We start from the raw sequence: 20,310 nt of genomic DNA on the forward strand, positions 1-20,310 counted from the left end.
GCGGCGCCGGCCGAAAATGAATCTTGACGTGAATGGAAGGGGAGAGGGAGTGGGAAAGGGGAGGGTTGCGGGTAGGAGGGACGTTATGGGGGGGAAGCTATTGTAATCCATAAGCTGTACTTTGGAATTTATATTCATTAAATAAAAGTTTGAAAATAAAATATATATATATATATATTGATGTAATAAATAAACCTAACATTGTGATGTCATATTCAGTTGTGATGTAATAAAATAATTGTGGTGTCATAAGCTTTCCATTGTTTATTCATAATTATGGTGTCCTAAGCCATGATAGTGATGTATAAAACCACTATTGTGATATCATATCAATTCTGATATCATGAACCATCATTGAATTATAATCAAAAAATCTCTGCGGTCATAATATATTGTGATAAACTTTCATTGCACTGTCATAATACAAACCATGGTAATGTTAAAATCAATTGTGATATTATAAATCTACAGGAAAAATGATGCTTGAATTCATGTATACATGAGACCCCAAATATATGAAACAATTTTAAACAACAAGGATAATACCATATTTCAAGACATACCACAGGGTGGTTATATATTATATATAAAAAGCCTGGTACTGGCACAATAAACATCCTGGCTGGCTTTGAGGAGCTTGGACTGGAAGAGCTTCCCATCAAAATACATCCGTGGACAATAGTGCTCCCAGGGGATGGGCTGTCCACACGCGTCATTTATGAATAGCGCCATGTCCACCCCACTCATGAAGAGAGCTGACAGTTGAATCCCTTGGGGGTCAAGGTTCTCAATCTTGAGCTCCTGTAGCTGATCTGGCTCATAGAGCTTGGGGAACAGCGACTGGGCCAGGAAGGCATTTAGTTCCTGATGCTGCAGTATTCAAGCTCCTGGCCACTGCACCATATACTGTAAGACACAGCAGAGCACCATGAGGTGGGTGGGCACTTTGGCAGGGTTCAGCATGGCAGGAGTGTTTGACCGCATGCAGGCAGGAAGGCCCTCATCCTGCGGTTCTTGTCCTCCACTGCCTTGCCCAGCCAAAGCCTCTTCAAGTAGGGCAGGTACATTCCCTGAAGGACAGGGCTTCCATCAGTTCTGGAGTTTGAGGAGACTTCCCTTTCTAAGCTGCCCATCCCTTAATGATCACTGGCGAGAATTCTGATGGAAGTCTGTTCTTTCTAAAAGCAAGTCTCTCAGTTTTTTTTCTGCTTTCTGCCAAGCTTAACAGGACTCTGTAAACATACTGATGAACTGGCCTATAGAGAAGGGTGGCCAGAGGCAGGTCTTTGTTGGCTTCATTTTCAATAGAAACAGCAATTTTGATTTCACCCTTGGTCATGACATGGAAGATGCAGGGGTACATCAGCCCCTTCTTGTGCCTGTGCTCAGCCACTCTTAGCACCTCAGGTGCAATAGGGGCAGGGGAGGGGTAGTGATGTCCATGTGGTTCCTGGTGGGCATCAAAGGAGCCACAGGTTCAGCTGGACTGTGCCCATCTGACTCCCTTTGCATTACACTGTCTGGCTTCCTGAAGAGGCAGTGGGTGAACTTTCTGCCTTTGGTCTCCTGCATCCCCCCATGCCTGAGGTTCTGCACGGCTTCCTGTCTTCTCCCAGCCAATCTTATTCCCGCTGATGTGGTTTGTTGCCCCTGCACTGCCCTCATCACTGTCTGAAGACGATGAAGTGGAAGAACTAGGGAAGTAGGTAGAATCCACATGGTTGGGGCTGCCACCCTGGGCTGGATTAATGGGTTAGGAGCGCTCGTACAGCAGCATATGCTTCCCCTCATGCAGAATGTTGCTGTAGCTGTTCTGTTCCACCAGGGCCTTCCCGCTCCTGTCCAGACCATAGGGGTATGATCCCTGGCCCGGGGTGCCCCCTGGGCCAGGCACCTGTGGGGCCATGGGCTTCACTTGCATAGAGGTCTGTGGAATGTTGAGCATCTGAGGGGAACATAGGGCAGCAGCATCACAAGAAATTTTGGATTTGGTCCGTCTAAGTAATGTGGTGGGTGAAATGACACAGGCTTAGTAGTTGCTGAGTAATATCTAATTGCTCTCTTAAATCAAGTAACTTTGTCACCTGCTCTAGACTATTAGTGCTGGAAAACATCTTTAGCTATGGCATCCAGGTCAGAGCTGTCCTTAATGTTGTGGATGTAGTCGGAGACAGCTGTGTTCACTACGTCACAGGGTGGCAAGACCAGCTGCTGGGCCTGGACCTTTAGTGAGGCTAGTGGATGTTCAGGACCTAGCAGATTCCAATGAAATGATGCCAGATCCTCATCAGGTAGAATGTGATTTCCTAGCAGAGAAGCAAAAACACGAAACGGTTTGGATTCAGGTCTAGCTGCTTGGCAATCTCGTACATCAGGTACTGGCTCATGGTAAGGCTCTTTCCCTTGCAGCTCAGTTTGAGAGCATGGGCGCTGAAGTAACAAGGGATGTTGCACAGGGCATAGTGAGAGTCCTATGCCACCAGGCCGTGGAAGCCATTCTCTCTGCGAAGCCAATCACCTCCTGATGGTTATCCTCAATGCTCTGTGCGACCTTGACATGGAAGCGGATGAGCACCAGGCAGATGCAGTGGGCCATGCAGAGGGGCAGCAGGAACCAGACCTTGGGTGGCAGCTTATGATCTGCTGCACCATCTGGCACTCATTGCCCTGCCACTTGACCCACTCCTGCAGCTGCATCTTCTCCAGCATGCCATTGAAGAACACCAGCAGCTCGATGTTGCCCCTAGAGTAGGCCTTGGCCAGCACCTCTAGGTAGCTGAGCATGTGGCTCCACTGGCTGCCGCTAACCCAGTCAGTGTAGAAACGCTGTATAGGCAATGCAGGCAGTCATTCGCATTCACAGGCAAGCAAAGCAGGGTCTGTGGGGGCTGCTGCCACCCACCGCCCACCAAGCTGCCCTGGGCCAGCTTCTGCAGCTCCACTGGCACCACAGCGCTCTGGCAGTGCTTGTCGATGTAGTCCTGGAAGCCCTGCATTCCCATGGCAGCAGGGCCCTGGCACAGTGGTGGCAGCCTCTAGGCCGGGCTGGGGTAGGTTGGGGTGTGCTCATGGCTGCCATGGCAGCCATGTGTTACCGCCTCCCTGGGCCAAGTCTGGGAGGGACCTGCTGCTACCGCTGCTGCCACACTGATAGGCCAGGCAGGCAGGCAGGAGGGGACTATTATAGACTTGATCTTCTGTGCATAAAGGTAATTGAAAGTAGATCTTTGGATAAAATAAAATGGGAGTGAGGGAGAAGGGAAAGGTAGAATGGTAAGTATCACTATAGTCTTAAAGCTGAATATATGAAGTACATGAAATCTGTGCCTTTTAATTTTTTAAAAAGTAAAAAAGTAGAATAAATCAATCAATCTCAACAATCAGTCCCCAGTTCAAATCACTGGACGAGTGAATTTAATTATAACTCATAGACTCTCAATAAAGCTTTGTTTATTCTTTCTAATTGAGACTGACAGGGGGCAAATTGCTGGAATAATCAAATTAGGATACAAGAGATGTTTGTGTCTCTAGAACGACAATGCAATATAAAAGTCATGTTAACATTTCTTTTTTAAAGAAATTTTTTTATTTTTTATTTTTTTATTTTTATTTATTTATTTTTTTGACAGGCAGAGTGGACAGTGAGAGAGAGAGACAGAGAGAAAGGTCTTCCTTTGCTGTTGGTTCACCCTCCAATGGCCGCCGCGGCCAGTGTGCTGCGGCCGGCGCACCGCGCTGATCCGATGGCAGGAGCCAGGTACTTCTCCTGGTCTCCCATGGGGTGCAGGGCCCAAGCACTTGGGCCATCCCCCACTGCACTCCCTGGCCACAGCAGAGAGCTGGCCTGGAAGAGGAGCAACCGGGACAGAATCCGGCGCCCTGACTGGGACTAGAACCCAGTGTGCCGGCGCCGCAAGGCGGAGGATTAGCCTAGTGAGCCACGGCGCCGGCCTAAAAGTCATGTTAACATTTCACCATGGATGGACTTACAGTCAAATCACATGCTTTTCTTGCATGAAACAAGAAGGGTTTTGCTGATCATTTATTATTCATTGTGGATACAAATTTAAGGCTGATAATGTGGGACCAACATTGTAGTGCAGTAGATAAAGGCACCACCTGCAATGCCAGCATAAAATATGAGCACCAGTTTGAGTACTGGATGCTTCACTTCTGATCCAGCTCCCTGCAAATGTACCCAGGAAATCAGTGGAAGATAGGCTCCTGCACCCAAGTGAGAGAATCAGAACAATCCCCTGGCTCTTGGCCTTGGTCTGCCCCAGCCCTGGCTGTTACAGCCATTTGGGGAGTGAACCAGTAGATGGAAGATATTCTCTCTCTCTCTCTCTCTCTCTCACACACACACACACACACACACACTGCCTTTAAAATAAATAAAAATAGCTTAAAACACTTATGATGCAGAACATTAACTGGGGGGAAATAAGCAAAAATGCACCTAAGTGGTTCCCAGTTTGTAACTGTAAAATAGACTCATAAAAATCATATGAAAGTACCCTCAAAAATTTGTTGAAAATGGAATTCAAAGATAAGTTCATTTTGGTAAAAATATTTTTAAATATATACATAGTTTTTTTTAATAATATGCACTTCCATAAACTTTTTACAGACCCTTCATACATAAGAAAAAGAAAAGGAAACAAATATTTATGTAGAATAATGGGCCTAAAAAACTTGAGTGTAGAGCTGAGGTTTCAACTTCTTTACAGAGGTTTTCAACACTGACAGGAGAAGCCCAAATGGACAATTTTCCTTATTATCTCCTTTCAGTGTCAGGTGAAATTTCCTCATACACACTTTCACTGAGGATGTAGCCATTTGATGGTGTTGGCTTTAGCAGCTGTCTCATTTCCCATTAAAGCCCAGAAGCTACAGGGATGTATTTTACCTCCATATGGCTGGTAAAATCCAGTCCTCTGAGTAATGGAAGACAACAAAGAAAAAGAAGACTGTCTCTCCCTGCAGCTTCCTGTTCTTATTTTTATTTAAAATTTTTATTTATTTATTTTCATTGTATTTGAAAAAGCAGATTGACTGAGAGATGAGGGGAGGAGATCGTCCATATGCTGGTTCACTTCCCAGGTGCCTGCAACAGCTGGGACTAGACCAGGCTAAAGCCAGGAGCCCCGAACTCAACCCAAGTCACCAAATGGGTGACAGGGACCCAGGTAGTTGAGGCATCAGCTGTTGCTTCCCTGGGTGTGCATTAGCAAGAAGCTAGAATCAGAACCAGAGCTAGTACTCAAAGTCAGGCACTCAGATATAGGATGCAGGTGCCCCAAGTAGCAGCTTACCTGCTTTTCCAAATGCCCTCATTCCTCTTCTCTGACTCCAGAGAAACCCTTTAAACTCAGCAATGCTTTTAAAAGGATATTTAATATACTTAACTCCAATGCACTAAATGAATTGTAATTGAAACTTTTTCAGATTATCTAAATTATTAAATTGCTAGAAAGGTAAGTACTCCCCCAAAAATATTAAATATAAGATTACTTAATAAATATACATGTTAGCTCTTCATTTAAAATAACAGAAATGAATCTGTATAGTCTCATTTGTTCATGTGATGAATATAAATATATCTAAATATCTGTGTGTCAGGGGCTGATGCTATGGTGTAGTAGGCTGGGCCTCAGCCTGCAATACCTGCATCCCATTTGTGCACTGGTTTTTGTCCTGGCCACTCTTCCAATTTAGCTCTTTGCTATGGCCTGGAAAGGCAGTTGAAGATGGTCCAGGTGCTTGGCCCTCTGCACCTGTGTGGGGGACCCGAAAGAAGCCCCCTGGCTCCTGGCTTTAGATCGATCCAGTTCTGACTGTTGCAGCCATTCAGGAAGTGAGCCAGTGGATGCAGTATATCTCTGTCTCTCCATCTCTTTCAAATATATAAATCTTAAAAAAACTTAGAAGTGTGAATACTCAAGCCAAAGCCCAGGATTCTCACTGTAATGTGTGTATGTTTGGTTCTGTATGTGTGCATGTGTCTTTGTAAATGTTTGTGTATGTGTCTGTGCATGTTTATGCATGTGTGTTTGTGTGTATGTTTATTACATATCCACATATAGTTATTGCAATAAAATTTACTGCATAATTCAAAAAATAAATAAATAAAATAGTTGTAAATGGAGGCATTTCCAATGATAGCTTTTCATTCTTCTAAGTATGCAAGATAATATCCTTTTCTAATAATTCATGAATGTATAGACCTGTTCCAAATTAAGAAAGTTAATACAGTTATACCACACATATCAACTAAAAGTGCTATACATTATTTTTCTATTTGAATTGATTTTGAAAATGACATTTAAGAGTTTGGTAGAAATAAGAGATCCACAGATGGCATTTAACAACCAGCATTAAACTTACTTATTCACTAACTCCTGCTTTACACAAGTGCAGATCAGATAGTGCTAGATAAACAGTAAGTATTTGATACTAGGCATGGTGCTGGTCATGAGTGAGGAGTAAGACTGCTGTTGTTATGCCTTCCAGATGGGCAGTCAATATCAATAAGCACATGAGGGTGTGAGCACAAGTGATAGCTGGTTTGAAAGGTAGAGTTCATATGCAAGGGCACTGAATAATGCGAGAAGCTATCCTGTATCAAGAGGGTAAAAAAAGACTACAGAAAAGAGTTATGCTCCACTTCAAAATGAATAAGAGTTATTACAGGAAGAAAGGGGTGTAAGTGTGTTCTTCTAAAGGAAACAGAATGGGCAAAAGCTCTGAGGTAGAAGAAATCCATGGTATCATCCTATCAGATATTGTCAGCCAGACTCTAGAGGTTGTTAGGATTTAAATTTTAACTGAAAAGTGGTCCCTGTTAGGAATTTGGAAAACATTATGCTGAGTGAAATAAGCCAATCCCAAAGGGACAAATACCACTTGTTCTCCTTGATAGGTGACAACTAACTGAGCACCAAAAAGGAAACCTGTGAAAGTAAAATGAACACTATGAGAAACGGTGACTTGATCAGCCCTCGACCTGACTATTGATGAGCAGCTTAATATGTTATCCCTCTTAGTATTTTTTTTGTTTGTTCTACTTAATACTTTTGGTTGAATACTGTAATCAATACACAATCCTTCTTAAGTGCTGAAACTTAACTGAAAAGTGATCACTGTTAAATATAAGAGTGGGAATAAGAGAGGGAAGAGATGTGCAATTCGGGACATGCTCAAGCTGACTTACCTCAAACGGTAGAGTTAGAAACATACCAGGGGATTCGAATTCAATCCCATCGAGGTGGCACGTACCAATGCCATCTCACTAGTCCCAGTGATCAAGTTCTGTTCACAATTGATCATAATGATAGGACTAAGAACCAAAGGGATCACATAAACAAGAATAGTGTCTGCAAATACTAGCTGATAGAATAAAAAAGGGAGAGAATGGTCCAACATGGGAAGTGAGATACACAGCAGACCCATAGAATGGCAAATGTCCTAAACAACACTCTGGCCTCAGAATCAGCCCTTAAGGCATGCGGATCCGGCTGAAATGCCCATGAGAGTATTTCAGGCATGGAAAGCCAAGACACTCTGGGGGAAAAAAAAAAAACCTAAATGAAAGATCTCTGTGAGTAAGATCCTAGTGGAAAGAAAGGGTCATCAAAGAAGGAGGTACCCTTCTCTGAAGGGAGGAGAGAACTTCCACTTTGACCATGGCCTTGTCTAAAAATGATGAGAGTCAGTGAACTCAGGGGGCTTCCATAGCCTTGGCAGCTCATGACAAGCGCCTAGGGTGATTACTGATGCCATAAACAAGAGTGTCAATTTGTTAAGTCAACAACAGGAGTCACTGTGCACTTACTCCTCATGTAGGATCTTTGTCCTTAGTGTGCTGTACATTGAGATTTAATGCTCTAACTAGTACTCAAACAGTATTTTTCACTTTATGTTTCTGTGTGGGAGCAAACTGTTGAAATCTTTACTTAATGTATGCTAAACTGATCTTCTGTATATAAAGAGAATTGAAAATGAATCTTGACATGAATGGAAGGGGAGAGGGAGTGGGAAAGGGGAGGGTTGCGGGTTGGAGGGACGTTATGCGGGGGAAGTCATTGTAATCAATATTCTGTACTTTGGAAATTTATATTCATTAAATAAAAGTTAAAAAAACACAATAAATTGGTGTTTCATGCTTAGAAATCTACAGGCAAAAAAAAAAAAAAAAGGATTCAAATTTTACCTCTACCGGCTGACACCGTGGCTCAATTGGCTAATCCTCTGCCTGCAGTGCTGGCATCCCAGGTTCTAGTCCGGTTGGGGTGCCAGCTACTAGCCCCAGTTGCTCCTCTTCCAGTCCAGCTCTCTGCTGTGGCCTGGGAGGGCATTGGAGGATGGCCCAAGTGCTTGGGTCCCTGCACCTGCATAGGAGACCAGGAAGAAGCACCCAGCTCCTGGCTTTGGATCGGCACAGCACCGGCCATAGTGGCCATTTGGGGAGTGAACCAATGGAAGGAAGACCTTTCTCTCTGTCTCTCTCTCTCACTGTCTAACACTGCCTGTCAAAAAAATCAAATTGTACCTCTACCAACTACAATTTGTGTTACCTTAGGCAAAATATAAAACCATGATAACTGTCCTTCTTCTGTAAAATGAAGACGATTATTGTACTTAATAGGCAGGTTGGATCAAGCAAATTAACATATAGACAGCACATATCTAGTAGTAGTGTTAGTATTATTGTCAGATATTATTTATATATATTATATAATATGATTTGATATTTTATATTACTTGTCTAGATAGAATTAAAACATTGATTATTCTTTCTTCTGTTAAAGGTAAAAAGACTGTGCATACATTTGTTTTAATTTTTAGATTGAAATTAAAGTTTGTGTATATCATATACATAAAATAATCATACATTCTAACAATACTGTTCAATGACTTTTGGTAAATGTATACAGGTGGGTAACCATTGCCACAATCCAGCTTTAGGAAAGTCCCATCACTCCAAAAGTTCTTACAAGCATTTTTGAAGTCTTTCTCCAATTTTACCAATTTTACCCAGCAGACCCATGTAAGTCATAAACTGCTATCTCTCCATATATATTTGCCTTTTCTATACAAATGGAATTATAGAATATGTAAAAAAAAGACTTTGGTAGAATGAGGTGTGTGGTTGAAGAAGGCTTGGAGGGGCAATGGTTTTATGCTGTGCAGTGCTCCAATGAAGAGAAAAATCAGTAGAATTTCAACTTATTCTTTCCTCCATTTTGGAATCTCCCAAATCCACATTCAATAAAACCATGAGATTGCAACCATTCTATTATTTTCACAGCAACATGTTGTAAGCAATGACCAGAATCACAAAACCATCTTTGAGAATTGTGGTGTTTACTTTGAAATATGAAAGGAAAATATTCCATAATGCAGTTCCAAGGATGCAAAATAACAGTTAATGTCAATTAACTGACATGAAAAACCTAGAACATATTTTAAGTGCAAAAGCCATCATACATTTTAAATAGAAATCTATTATGCTCCTTGCTTCATTCACTAATCCTATAAACTCCTAAAGTACAGGACTGAATTCATAGACTACACTTGTTACACTACAGGCATGGACAGACACACATATTTTCAATAAATTCTTTCTGAGTTTATGAATGAACTTTACCAAGAAGCTAAGAAAACACAGTTTTCTGATTATATCAAGCATTGAGAAATCTGATTGGGATGATTTGAGTGATGCACCTGGCCTTACATGTCAGTATTACTCTTTCTTGAGAGGTATAGAAATTTTCCATAGCAGCTCTCTAATGAAAATTGCAAGTGAGGTGGAATCCAGTGTTAATTCTAAGAAACAGTAAAACAGCTTTGTAGGATCAACATTAGAATAGAGTCCTATTGCCACAACACGTGTGTCACATTATATTTTGATTGCCTAGAAAAACATAGAAAGTATACTCATTCTAAAACTAGTAAGAAAATATGTAAATGAGCTATTTAGCCAGCAAACTTTCCAATAATTCTTTTTGCAAAAGTTTCTCCATTCCTTCTGGTTCCCATCTGCCTCTGGGTTTCTGTTGCCCCATATTCAGTCCATCCCAATCTTGCTTTACATGTGAAAATAGAATGAGGATCTTTCTAATGTAATTGGACCTAGATATTTACATATTAAAATATATTATTCATTAAACACTTACTGTTTACCTATTTTAAATCATCATTTGAGATATGTGGGATAGATGAATAAAACTGATACAAATCAGTGGATTTGTAAACCTTACATTGTATGAGAACCACAGTTTGTCAGACACTGAATTGTATGAGAACCAGTTTGTCAGACACAGAATCATTTTGTTTTTATTTATTTAAATGGCAAAGTAAAAGATAAAGAAGGCGGTAAAGAGAGATAGGGAAGAGTGTGATGAGGGAGAATAGAGGGAGAAAGCATCCAACCACTGGATCAATCATCGAGTGCCCATCTTTAAGACTGAATCAGTCCAAAGTCAAGAGCCAGGAACTCCATCCAAGCCTCCCAGAGGTGTGGCAGGACACAAGCCCTTGCACCATCCTCTACCGCTTTCCCAAGTACATCAATAGCTAGCTGAATGGTGGTTGCTAGCATTCAATGCAGCACTCCAATATGAGATGTGAGCATTCCAAGCTGTAGCTTAACCTGCTGAGATGCAATGCCTACCACACACTGAATTATTTTACACAAGTTACACATCCCTCACAACAAGGAGGCAGGTGCCTTTATCATCCACACTTTATATGAAGTTGTAATAAATGTTTAAATGCATGGCTACATGTCCAGTTTTACACACACAGGAATGATTCCAATCCATGCATCTAACTCCAAAGCATACAGACTTAATCATGACAAAACCCCACACTTGATGAAATGCTGGTAGCACACAAATATGTAGAAAGAGAGGCATACTATACAATTATTCCCTAGCATGCTAATTTGTAATTGTCCCAATTATGTTTACTTCCCACAAGAAAGGGTGCTTTATGAGCCAAGCAGGCCTTAGAATACAGGAGTTAAGGGAACACCTTACTGTTTGTTGTCCAGCTACTTGGCCTCTTTTGGCCTCAGTTTCCTTATGGATAAAAAAAACCCACAATGTTCAACTCACAGAGTAACAGAGAGAATGAAAAACAAATGTGTGCAGAATGCTTGGCTCACAAGAAGCACAATAAATTGCTGCTGCTATCAGTATTCCTAGACACAGCACTGGCTCCCACAGCATGAAGCCAAAGCTGGGTATTCAGTAAATCACTGAAAAAATATAGGTTTTTGGGTTTTTCTCATATCTTCCAGGTTCCTTGGATATTTCTACTCACTCAACAAACATTTGAGCAGTTTCTATTCCATGTCAAGCTGTTCAAAGGGTTAAACCAAACAGAAAAGTTGTACTAATCATTACATAATGCTATGGTTGTCACCCCCTAACTTGCCTTCCTTCCTAATACAAAATTAGAAGGCAGGCACTCTCTCTAGGCAAATTTACCAACATATTAAACATCTAACCCTAATGTCACTAGAATTATTTTACCATATTCTTGCAAATCAATGCAGTCCAAAAATGATTTCTTTTTTTAACCTGTAAAAATAGGCTGTTTGGAATTATGATTGTGAGGCAGAATGTTAAGCTTCCCCCTGCAATAAGTTACAAATACAAATTTCAAAACACATATTTCCATTATGTGGTGATTAACTGAGGCAAATTCTACTATGGCCTTGCTTGAGTGTTGATGCTGCAGAGGTAATTGAGGAAATGCACAGGCCCTTTGTCAGCATACCCCATCTGTACAAAGCATTAGCCTTGGTGGAGAAGATATTCCAGACTGTCCATGCCAACCAAGGATGAGAAACCGTAAATGAGAAGTGGGGAGAAACAATACCAGGGTTCATGGTAAAAGGAAGAGTCCCGCCTTAATATGTTGACCATGCAGGTATACTAAGGACTTGTCCTCCTTTTCGCCAATGACCCAGCAGGCTGGTTCACCACACTGATGAAGTAATACCTGATTCAGTGTCCAAGAGGTCACAATTATCTAGGCTATGAGCCCAGTAAACAGATGACTGTCACCCACAAAGGTGCCTGTGGGGTGCATGAACTACTGTACCAAGGGACCTACTATGGAGACTATCTGGGGGGATGAGCCATATCAGTGCCAAAGAGTGTCTGAAGCAACACATGAAGTTTATCTGAAATGAGACAACTTGGGATCCCCCTTCAACACAGCATCTAATAGTGACCACTTTGATGTGGATGGCCAGATGTGGTATCAGCTTGTGGAAAGTGGATGAAGAGGTGTCAGGCAGAACAGCCCCTGACGGCACACCTTTAGCTTCATAGTTCTGAGTGACAAGCACAGCAGGAATGTGCTGCTGTGAACACTCCATTGCGTGGATGTACTTGGGTTTTTCTAGAGTGTTGAGGGTCTGCACAGCTTAACTTCAGGGACTATGACCATCAGGGCCAGGAGAGTTGGTTTGGACTGTTGTAGGACTCCTCTTAAAATAACAGAGGGGTGAGCATTGGGGAACAGCATGTAAGATGGCTCTTTCGAGACCCACATCCTATATTAGAGTGTGTAGGTTTGAGTCCCACTCCACTTCCAATCCAGCTTCCTACTAAAGTGCACCCTAGGAGGCAGCATATAATAGCTCAGGTACTTGGGTCTGTGCCACCCACACTGAGTTCTGGGATTTTCACTTCATAAAACCTGATGTTTTCACATCACAACCTGGCTGAATTCCAGCTATTGTGAATATCTGGAGAGAACAGTGGATGAGAGATCGCTGTGCCTTTAATGTGAATAAAATTAATTTTCAAAATTTAAATAAACCTCCTGCATCCATGTGGCCAGACTGGGACTATTCCAGTTGGGCCCCTTCCCTGTGGGGATGGCAGCTGCATAGACTAATTGAAAAAAATGCCTGAATACCTCAGTGGCCTCCTTTTCTCAGTTGTGCATCATTGTTTGACATACAAAGTTCATGATGGAGTGTTATTTTCCAGATCACCAACGCACATTGCAGCAAAGGAACACCTTATGTTCATCCACTCTGCATGGAGGACCCCATCAGCTCTGCTTCCCAGATGATATGAGTCTCTCATGTGGGTTACAGGGACCCACATACTTCAGCCATCACTCCCTCCAAAAGTGCATATTAGCATAAAGCTGGAATTGAGAGTTGTGACTGTAACCTAGGCATGCCAATATAGGATGTGGACATACTAAGCAGGGTTGTAACACATGCCAAATGTCAATCCCTCAGTGAATTTTTGAAGTGCCTCTGTATATCCAAGGCTTTCAGAGAAAGGAGACAGAGCCTTCTGGGCCCTGCCCCTTTACTACATAGTTTCTGCTTCTCCCCAACATTGCACACTGCTTCATGTGTCTCTCTCTGTGCATGCTCACTTCTGAGGTCTCTTCAGGCAGATAGGGAAGAGCAGCAGAGCACAGAAGAGTGGGTCTGGGAGACAAGGCAGATTAGGGAAAAACTGGACTGTGACAGTTTCTGCCTGGATCCTGCCACTTAGTGTTTAGTGACCACATCTGAAGCAGAGGAACATTGGACATCTACATGCCAAAAACTGAAATATAATATCTTTATATTACCCCAGGCATGAAAGTCAAATCAAAATGAATTGAAGGCTTACATAAAAGGTCAGAATATAAAACCCCTTACAAATGGAAGCAAATTCATTGATATAAGTCTCAACAATGATTGTTTGATATGACACTAAGTGCATAGGTGACAAAAGCAAAGACTGAAAGAAATCTAAGAAATATTCTGCATATGATAGGAAAAACAAAATAGATAAAGCAAGGAATGAAGAAAACATTGGACAACCTGAGTTTGAACACAAACAACTCAAAAGCAAATATTGTAATAAAAATTGCACAAAGGATTGATCAGTTTTCCATTGAATATATACAAGTAGCCAACAGGTAACTTAAAAGGGGCTCAGAAACAGCTAATGAAGACTACAATGCTAATTAAGACCACAGTGATTATCATCTCATATATGTTAAAATAATTATCCAAAAGTAAAAAGATAACATTGTCCCAGGGTGGAACAAGGAATATAAAAATTGTTGCTGAGAAAGTAAATTGTTACATCCAATACAGAAAACATTATGTAGGTCTTCAATCAAAATTAAACAAAGAACATGACAAAGCAATCTCACAACTGTGTGTATATCCAAAGGAAATCAAATCAGTATCTCAAATAGATACCTTTATCTCCACACTACTGGCAGCATTACCTACAAGAACAAGATATGGAAACAACCCCACTGTCAACATATGAATAAAGAAAATGTGATAAACACACATACACAGGAATCGCAGACAACATTAATAAGGAAATTCTTCCATTTTGTCAGGATGTGGATCCAAAAATATGAATGTGGACATTAGGCTATTTGAAATAAGGCACAGAAAGATAAATGCCACACAATATCACTCATATGTGTAAGCTAAGAAAGTCACACTTAATCACAGAATAGAATGGTGGTTGCATGGGCTGAGAGTGAAGGACATGGGAAAATGTTAGCTGAACACACATTTGCAGCTATGAGGTAAATCAACAAAATTAACACCTCAAGACCTTAATATTCAACACAGTAAATAGTTGATTATGATATCACATACTCACAACTTGCTAATATCTTACATATTCTTTAATAACACAGGGATGTAATGTGATGGATATGTTAGATTGTCTTAATCATTTCATAATGTATATGTACAAGAGGATTCCAGAAAGTTTATGAAAAAATGTAATCAAAAGATAATGTGAATTGTCCATACTTTTTAACGTCCCTCACATAGCAAAATATCAGTTTTCATACCTTGATGATACACAAATTGTGTCAGTCATACTCTGACAATCTTGAAAAAATTAAAACAAGCAAAACTAAACAGGCTCCTATATTAAAATATAAATCCAAAATAACTTAGTAAACTAGACATATCTACAGGATTTGGAAGACTTTCATGCAAGAAAAATCATTTTTAAAACACACATAAATTTGAGTGGTCAAAATTTCTATTTTGAAAGTGCACATAGAGATGGCACCCTGTGCAGAGAAAGTGTAAGTGCTAAGACGATGCCCAAATACCAAATTACAGGGTCTTTCTGCTTCTCTAAAACCTGGGTGAAAACCCCAAGCCAAATAAAACTTCTGTTTCTACCTTACTCAGTCTATGTTACTGGGATATTGGAAACATATGAAGGAGTGAGACATCCTAGAAACAGCTGTGTAAAGAGGTCAATGCCCAGGAAAATACCCTGCAGGCCACATATTGAGAAAACTCGGGGGAACCAGGTGCCTGTGGGGAGGGAAGGAGGAACCTACAGCGCCTGTCCTGCATGAACCGCATACACAGAGCCCACATTCTCCCTAGAGACCACCCAGTCCCCACTGCACAATCGGGGGAGACATGGAGCTACTGCCACACAGCTGGCCTGCTATGACTCTGGGCTGAGGCTGAGAAGTCTCACTCAAGCAGGGAAGGGGCAGGACCTCGGGGGTCCTGGGTGCCGGTAAAGCCCCCAACCCACGGGTCTGAGGGGACCAAGGGGAAGCCCTGTGCCAGCGCCAATATGGAGCCCACAGATGCCGGAGGCCTGTGTCCTCCTGGCCTTCGGCTCCGTTTTCCCCTCTCGATACAACCAGGTCCACACACTCACCATGTCGCGGTTGTCAGCTTCCGAGGTGCCCAGCGTCCCTGGTGAGTGAAGATGGAGAGCTGCAGAAGTCGACTTCGCTTGGGAGCCTCCTGGCGGCGGAGCTGTCTCCCAGGAGTTCACTCTGCAGGCAAAACTCTGAGAAGATTGTGACGTCCAGGCCCCGCGTGCTGATGCACTGTGGACGTCACCTTGCCTGATTGGACAGTTTGCCAGCTTTGAGTGCACGGAACGTCACAAAGCACGGAGCCAATCAGCGTCCCCCATAGCAAGGACCCCTAACTTCAAGTTGTCCTGGATGGGAACAGCGAGAGACAGACCTGGGTTCAGGTCTGTAATGGCCGCCCCTGGGCTCTGCCTCCCCGCGGCTGGAGGGCTCTCACCTCCGAGCTCCTGCTACCCACTGGCCTCGCCCTGGGTCCCCGTCCTTCTCCCTGCGGATGCTGCCTGGAGTTGGAGGTAACCTGTTGCAGTGAGTTACAGTTCTGTTTATCCACTTTCGGCGCTTTCATTTTCCTTGTATTTCTGCTCATTCTGTTGGGTCGTTTCTATTACTTTTTAATATTGATTTGAATAACACTTAGATATAACATAATTTAATTTTTTTTCTTTTCTTCTGTTTTCCACTCTGCCTATTGATCTTTTATATTTTCTAGTTATTTCTTGCTGGCACTTGGTAAGCTAATGGATTTTTAAAACATTGATCTTTCCCACAACATTAAATTCATTTATCAGTTTATTTGTTTTTAGATTTTATGGATTCTCCCTAAATAAATATCTCCAATATATTGGCAATTTATTGTTAAGAAATTGATCTTTACATCTTATTTTATTTCTTTTTGCTCTCCCCCTCGCCCCCAACTACTCCTCCAATAAGAAGTTGGCACTAGTGGAGACTTCCTGGTCTAGGTTTACTTCCAGGGTAAAAGCTGTCAATGATTCTGTATTAATCATGGTTTTCGTTGTAGGATGCTTTTAAAAAATTTTGATCTGAATAAGAAAGCCATTGCTCTTTTTTACTATATTGCAAGCAGTTTTTAAAAATTACATGCTGATTTCTAAATGTTTTTGAACATTAAATTGTCATGTGATTTTCTCCTTGAATTTGTCACCTACCTGGAAAATTTAAATGACTTGTTAAGAAATGTTAACCACCTCTTGTATTTTTTATTATATGTGACTTGTTATTCATTATATTTTCATATGTGCTTTCATTTATTATAAAAATACTAAGGATTTATACATCTGTATATGAAAGAGAGGTTTATACTTAATTTATATTGAAAGTTCTAGTCAACCTGGCATCATTATAAATGTAATGCTGGCTTTCTAAAAGAAATCTGAAAATATGCTTTGCTTATTTATACTTTGGTACATCTTAGAAAAATAGGTGTTTTATTTCTTAAATGTTTGAAATATTTTGTGTTTCTATAACTGAAGTTTTGCTTCTCTGTTTTATTGGTTGGTGGCCTTCAAATTGAGATTCAACTTGCTTGTTTTAATTTGGAGTTTTCCTATTTTATACTTCTTATATTGGGTTTTAGGAATTTATATTTGTGTTTGGGAATTTGATTTTCAAAGTATAGTGGATTTTTATCTCTAGTCAAGTTTTTACCCTAAGAGTTTTTTTTTTTTTTTTTTTTTTGACATGCAGTGTTAGGTGGTGAGAGAGACAGAGAGAAAGGTCTTCCTTCCATTGGTTCAACCCCCAAATGGCTGCGACGGCCGGAGATACACCAATCCGAAGCCAGGAGCCAGGTGCTTCCTCCTGGTCTTCCTTACGGGTGCAGGACCCCAGGACTTGGGCCATCCTCCCCTGCCTTCCCGGGCTACAGCAGAAAGCTGGACTGGAAGAGGAGCAACCGGGACAGAATCCGGTGCCCCAACCAGGATTAGAACTCTGGGTACCGGCACCACAGGTGGAGGATTAGCCTAGTGAGCTGTGGCACCGGCCTTACCCCTAAGAGTTTTACAATATTTTTTTCTGATCTTGACAAGGCTCTTCTCTCTGTAAACAATTGTTTTAATACATGAAAATGGACACTATTGTTACTTTCCCCTGTGTTTCCTCAATTACTTTTATTCATAGTTTATTAATTTTGTTAAAATTAAAAAGTATATCCTGGGGCTGATGCTATGGCATAGTGGGTAAAGCCACCAATTGCAGTGCTGGCATCCCATATTGGCCACAGTTCAAGTCCCAGGTGCTCCCCTTCATATCTAGCTCTTTGCTATGGCCTGGGAAAGCAGTAGAAGACGGCCCAAGTCCTTGGGCCTCTGCAACCATGTGAGAGACCTAGAAGAAGCTCCTGAATTCAGATAAGGGCAGCTCTTGCTGTTGCAGCCATCTGGAGAGTGAACCAGTAGATGGAAGACCTTTTTCTCTCTCTGCCTCTGCCTCCCTGTAACTCTGCCTTTCAAATATATAAATAAATCTTAAAAAATATTTCCAGAAATGAATGATAAGATCCTCTAGGCACACCAGGGTTAGAACAAAGCATGTGTGAAGCATCCCAGATTGCAGAGATGCATACAAATTGAACTTGGTGAGTCGTAACATCGATTGTTTTCACCTTTGAATAAAGGCATCTGTGAATGAAGGTTCACTACAACAATCATACCCAAGACCAAACATTCTCAGCTTTGGTGACTATTAGAATCATCTAGGCAGCTTTGAAAACACATTGATCTCCAGGGTAAACCTGGGACCAATATAATCAGTCCCTGGAGGTGGGAAACTAGGCATAGTATTTTTAAAATCTGTCCTGTGTGATTCCAATATGTAGTCAGGGTTGAGAGCAGCTGATGATGACAGTCACACTGCCTCCTTTCCAGATGCATTTTATATTTCCTATTATGCACATTCCAGATTTCCAAGATGATATACATTCTCAGATTTAAATCCCTGTGAAGGTCTCACATGTAACTGTTGAATATTGCTGCATAAGAGAAATGACAGTTCCTTATTCATATTGGTCAGAGTTTGGGGAGAGATGAGGGAGAACAGAAGAGATTGAACAATGAGAAGCAGAACTGAAATGCATTTTTGGCAGCGCATGGTTTGCCACCCTGAGGTTGAGCAGCTTTCCTGCCAGCCTCACTGATGCCCAGGAGAATGTGGTGCCAAGGAACTGAATTTCTGTATTTCCAGAGTGCACATTTTTCTCACCTGCAGATGGCTTGATTGTGCTCTATATTTGAGGGAAAGAGTGAATTACACAAAATTCAATTGAAACAAGGACTTTTAATTCTTGCAAATCAGAAGTCAGGTTGTAAGAACTTGGCCACACAGTTACAGAGCTCAGTAAGTAGGCCCATTCAAGCCAATGTTGGGTGGTAAAATGGAACATGTACTCAACCAGCTGGGATTTCATTCTGTCTCTGTCAGTTTCTTATTCCTTAGCCAGATTATTTAATGAATCCCAGTTTTATTCTGTGAAAAATGGGAGTAACAAAAGCTGTGATTCCTCGGATTTATGTGAGAAATAAAGAAGTTAATCTTTCTAAAGTGCTTGAAAAGAGGCTAGCATGCACTTAGTTCTCAATAAGCTTTAAGAACACATTTAATTCACCTTATGTGGAACACATTATTGAACGTATATATTGAACTACCACCATTGGTGTTGGAATGGAGTGAGGGATGCTGCAAGATAAGAAAGGGTGCAAGTGGCTTCTTCTCTTACATAACTGAAGTTATCTGGGGGACGTCAATGCTTAAAAAATAACCAACACTGCTAGTAGATAAGTGGCATTTTAAGGAATGACAGTTTTAACAATTTTTTAAAAAACCCGCTGTACATTGTTTTTTTAAAATAATTTTTAAATTTATTAAATGTGAATAAATTTCATGTATTTCATATATATGTAGATTTAGTTGTATTCTCATCATACCCACACTACCTTTCCTCATCATTCCTTACTTATTCTTTTAATTTTTACAATGATATATACTTCAGTTTATTTTATAATCATAAACTTAACCCTCTACTAAGAAAACAATTCAACAAGTAATAATAAGGAGAAAAAAAACCAAAAACACTGTTCTTAAACAGCAGAGACTTGTGTTGTAAACAATAATCAAATCACAAAATGCCAATTTCACTCATACATTAAATTTCGGTACTCTATTAGTTATTACAAATCAGGAAAAATATTTTTCTTACTGGAACTTGTTTATTTCACTAGGTATAATGCTTTCCAATTTTATCCATTTTGCTGCAAACAGCAGACTTTCAATGTTTTTATAGCTGAATAGTATTCCATAGTGTGCATATGCCACATTTTTTTAACTATTGGTCGATGGACATTTGCCTGGATTTCATTTCTTAGCTACAGTGAATTGAACTGGAGTAAACATAGAGGTACCAATAAGTCTTCCATATGCTGATTTCACTTTGTTTGAGTATATTCTAAGAAGTAGGATGGCTGGGTCATATGGTAGACATATTTCCAGATTCCTGAGCTATCTTTCACAGTTGCTGGACCAGTTTACATTTCAAGCAACAATGGATTGGGGAACCTTTTCCCTCACAACCTCACCAACATTTATTGTTTTTTGATATCTTATGAAAGCTGTTCTAATTGGGGTGAGGTGAAATCTCATTGTGCTTGTTGT

General features: G+C 41.0%; 1 long non-coding RNA gene and 1 pseudogene across 2 annotated transcripts in view; one reads left to right on the forward strand and one right to left on the reverse strand.

The window, feature by feature from the left end:
* Positions 1 to 201: 201 nt before the first annotated feature.
* On the reverse strand, positions 202 to 15,679 carry LOC127486818 (constitutive coactivator of PPAR-gamma-like protein 1 pseudogene; annotated as a pseudogene).
* Positions 15,680 to 15,984: 305 nt separating this feature from the next.
* The window catches only part of LOC103346538 (uncharacterized), a 42,448-nt gene continuing 38,122 nt past the window's right edge, over positions 15,985 to 20,310 (forward strand). For both annotated transcript variants that reach the window (XR_011384617.1, XR_011384616.1), the window contains exon 1: positions 15,985 to 16,167. This is a non-coding gene — a long non-coding RNA (uncharacterized lncRNA). The remainder of the gene's footprint in view (positions 16,168 to 20,310) is intronic.

This window comes from Oryctolagus cuniculus, chromosome 19 (genome assembly GCF_964237555.1).
Source record: "Oryctolagus cuniculus chromosome 19, mOryCun1.1, whole genome shotgun sequence".
In the NCBI taxonomy this organism is placed as follows: Eukaryota; Metazoa; Chordata; class Mammalia; order Lagomorpha; family Leporidae; genus Oryctolagus; species Oryctolagus cuniculus.